Raw genomic sequence first — 4694 nt, 5'->3', positions numbered from 1 at the left:
GGCAGTCCATGGCACATTTGCTACCAGGCCGTAGAGAAATAATTTGTTAAAGACCACAATTTGGCCTGTGCCTCTCTACATGTCAATATGCCTGTCTACTCTATTGACTATGCAGAGTAGAGATTGGTGTACATCATCGTCTAGTGTTTGGCCACCATTAGTGGGGTGTTTGCACACCTACAGTAGCCCAGCGTCAGTCAATGTAACGTCTTTGGACAGCTTTTATATGATGAAAAATGCCACCTCCTGAGCCAGAAGAGGAGCCTACAATCAAGTCCATTCTGCATAATATGTGGCTAAAAGCTAGCAAACAAGGCAACCAAAGCGAATGTACTGAGAGCATCATACCTTGTGGTGAACTTCATTCCTAAAGCCAAGAAACCTTTCATGATTTTAGAAAACTCATTATGCCTGCAACCAAGCATATTTGCCGTCAAGTCATAGGAGAGGCCGCTGTTAAAAAAGGTTGATTCAGCGTATGGTGAGGTACATTTTCCCTGCACCTAATGTTCCTTTTTAGCCCAGTCGTGTTATTTTATACTTACTGTAATTTTCTGCCACACATCGCCGGTCCGTGAACAAAATGCCGGCATGGCACCGGTCCGTGGTGCAAAAAAGGTTGGGGACCACTGGTCTAGTGGGTCAGTCATCTGCGCAAAGTGGTGTAGACGCCTTGACGTTGTGTCCTCAATCCCCATCGTCTCAAGCAGAGATCTAGTCTCCCCAGTCACAGATTGAATCGTTGTGACATTTCTGAGACCTACTGGAGACTACGTCTCCTAAGAAATTGAGCAACGAAATTTACTGCATCTCTCAGTTTACATCGCTGGATTGTCGAATTGTCATCAGTTGCTCGACTTGACTCAAGGCCAGTGAAATAAGCCTTTACAGTGCTGGCAAAAAGTATTGGCATCCCTGCAATTCTCTCAGATGATGCTCAATTTCTCCCAGAAAATGATTGCAATTACAAATGCTTTGGTAGTAATATGTTCATATACTTTTACATGCAATGAAAAACACAAAATATAATGGTGTGGGGGAGATAAATCACTATCATTTTACTCAAAACTCCAAAGATGGGCCAGACAAAAGTATTGGCACCCTTTGAAAAATCATGTGATGCTTCTCTAATTTGTGTAATTAACAGCACCTGTTACTTACCTGTGGCACACAACAGGTGGTGGCAATAACTAAATCACACATGCAGCCAGTTAAAAAGGATTAAAGTTGACTCAACCTCTGTCCTGTGTCTTTGTACCACATTGAGTATGGAGAAAAGAAAGAAGACCAAAGAACTGTCTGAGGACTTGAGAAGCAAAATTGTGAGGAAGCATGGGCAATCTCAAAGCTACAAGTCCAATCTCCAAAGACATGAATGTTCCTGTGTCTACCGTGCGCAGTGTCATACATAAGTGTAAAGCCCAAGGAACTGTTGCTAACCTCCCTAGATGTGGACGGAAAAGAAAAATTGACGAGATTTTAACAAGATTGTGTGGATGGTGGATAAAGAATGTCGACTCCATCCAAACAAGTTCAAGCTGTCCTGCAGTTAGAGTGTACAACAGTGTCAACCCGTACTATCCGTCAGCGTCTGAATGAAAAGGGACTCCATGGTAGGATACCCAGGAAGACCCCACACTTCTGACCCACAGACATAAAAAAGCCAGGCTGGAGTTTGCTAAAACTTACCTGAGAAAGCCAAAAACGGTTTGGAAGAATGTTCTATGGTCAGATGAGACAAAAGTAGAGCTTTTTGGGAAAGGACACGAACATCAAGTTTACAGGAAAAAAAACCGAGGCCTTCAAAGAAAACAACAGTCAAACATGGCGGAGGTTCCCTGATGCTTGGGGTTGCTTTGCTGCGTCTGGCACTGGATTGCTTGACCGTGTGCATGGCATTATGAAGTCAAAAGACTACCATCAAATTTTGCAGCATAATGTAGGCCCCAGTGTGAGAAAGTTGGGTCTCCCTCAGAGGTCATGGGTCTCCAAGCAGGACAATGACCCAAAACACACTTCAAAAAGCACTAGAAAATGGTTTGAGAGAAAGCACTGGAGACTTCTAAAATGGCCAGCAATGAGTCCAGACCTGAATCCCATAGAAAACCTGTGGAGAGATCTGAAAATGGCAGTGTGGAAAAGGCACCCTTCAAATCTCATAGATCTGGAGCAGTTGGCAAAAGAAGAATGGCCTAAAATTCCAGCAGAACATATTAAGAAACTCATTGATGGATACCGGAAGCAATTGCTCGCAGTAATTTTGTCTAAAGGTTGTGCTACCAAGTATTAGGCTGAGGGTGCAAATACGTTTGTCTGGCCCATTTTTTAAAATACGTGTAAAATGATAATGATTTAATTTTTTTTTCACTCTTTTGAGTCTTTTCATTGCAATCAAAATAAATGAAGATACGGCCACCAAAGCATTTGTAATTGCAATCTTTTTCTGGGAGAAATTGAGCATTATCTAACAGAATTGCAGTGCTAATACTACTGGCTAGCAATGTCATTTTCAATCAGTTTCTGGTAGAAATTGGATCATTATCTGACAGAATTGCAGGGATGCCAATACTTTTGGCACTGGAGACTTCTAAAGTGGACAGCAATGAGTCCAGACCTGAATCCCATAGAACACCTGTGGAGAGATCTGAAAATGGCAGTTTGGAAAAGGCACTCTTCAAATCTCAGAGACCTGATGCACTTGGCCAAAGAATGGTCTAAAATTTCAGCATAGCATTGAAAGAAGCCCATTGATGGATACCGGAGGCGGTTGTTCACAGTTACAGTGGGGCAAGTAAGAATTTAGTCAACCACCAGTTGTCAAGTTCTCCTACTTGAAAAGATTAGAGAGGCCTGTAATTGTCAACATGGGTAAACCTCAACCATGAGAGACAGAATTTATTTCCAAATTAGAGTGGAAAATAAGTATTTGGTCACCTACAAACAAGATTTCTGGCTGTCAAAGAGGTTAATTTCTTCTAACGAGGTCGAACGAGGTCTAACGAGGCTCCACTCGTTACCTGTATTACCTGTTTTAACTCATTATCGGTATAAAAGACACCTGTCCACAATCTCAGTCAGTCACACTCCAATTGCCACTATGGCCAAGACCAAAGAGCTGTCGAAGGACACCAGAGACAAAATTGTAGACCTGCACCAGGCTGGGAAGACTGAATCTGCAATAGGTAAAACGCTTGGTATAAAGAAACCAACTGTGGGAGCAATTATTAGAAAATGGAAGAAATACAACACCACTGATAATCTCCCTCGATCTGGGGCTCCATGCAAGATCTCACCCCGTGGCGTCTAAAGGATAACAAGAACGGTGACAAAAAAATCCCAGAACCACACCGTGGGACCTAGTGAATGACCTACAGAGAACTGGGACCACAGTAACAAAGGCTACTATCAGTAACACAATGCGCCGCCAGGGACTCAAATCCTGCACTGCCAGACATGTGCCCCTGCTGAAACCAGTACACATCCAGGTCCGTCTGCGGTTCGCTAGAGAGCATTTGGATGATCAAGAAGAGGACTGGGAGAATGTGTTATGGTCAGAAGAAAACCAAAATAGAACTTTTTGGTAGAAACACAGGTTCTCATGTTTGGAGGAGACATACTGAATTGCATCCGAAGAACACCATACCCACTGTGGAAACCTCATGCTTTGGGGCTGTTTTTCTGCAAAGGGACCAGGACGGCTGATCTGTGTAAAAGAAAGAATGAATGGGACCATGTATCGAGAGATTTTGAGTGAAAATCTCCTTCCATCAGCAAGGGCATTGAAGATGAGACGTGGCTGGGTCTTTCAGCATGACAATGATCCCAAACACACAGCCAGGGCAAGAAAGGAGTGGCTTCGTAAGAAGGATTTCAAGGTCCTGGAGTGGCCTAGCCAGTCTCCAGATCTCAACCCCATAGAAAATCTGTGGAGGGAGTTGAAAGTCCGTGTTGCCCAACGACAGCCCCAAAACATCACTGCTCTAGAGGAGATCTGCATGGAGGAAAGGGCCAAAATACCAGCAACAGTGTGTGAAAAGCTCGTGAAGAGTTACAGAAAACGTTTGGCTTCCGTTATTGCCAACAAAGGGTACATAATAAAGTATTGTGATGAACTTTTGGTACTGACCAAAATACTTATTTTTTCACCATGTTTTGCAAATAAATTCTTTAAAAATTCAAACAATGTGATTTTCAGTCGTCGTCCCCCCCCCCACATTCTGTCTCTCATGGTTGAGGTTTACCCATGTTGACAATTACAGGCCTCTTTAATATTTTCAAGTGGGAGAACTTGCACAATTAGTGGTTGACTAAATACTTATTTGCCCCACTGTATTTTGTCTAAAGGTTGTGCTACCAAGTATTAGGCTGAGGTTGCCAATATTTTTGTCCGGCCCAATTTTGGAGTTTTGTGTAAAATGATAATGATTAAAAACATTTTTCCCCCCATTCTCTTTTGAGTTTTTTCATTGCAATCAAAATAAATGAAGGTATGACTACCAAAGCATTTGTAATTGTAGTCTTTTTCTGGGAGAAATTGAGCATTATCTAACAGAATTGCAGTGCCAATACTTGAGCCTACAACTGTAATTGACAATCTATTATCTGAGAAAAAGCAGAGGCTACAGTTTTGTAATCTTGTCATGACAATTTTCCTAAAATACATACAAGAACAATGGTGATGAGAAGAAACTAAA

Source organism: Corythoichthys intestinalis, chromosome 4 (genome assembly GCF_030265065.1).
Source record: "Corythoichthys intestinalis isolate RoL2023-P3 chromosome 4, ASM3026506v1, whole genome shotgun sequence".
In the NCBI taxonomy this organism is placed as follows: domain Eukaryota; kingdom Metazoa; phylum Chordata; class Actinopteri; order Syngnathiformes; family Syngnathidae; genus Corythoichthys; species Corythoichthys intestinalis.
This window is presented reverse-complemented; position numbering follows the sequence as displayed.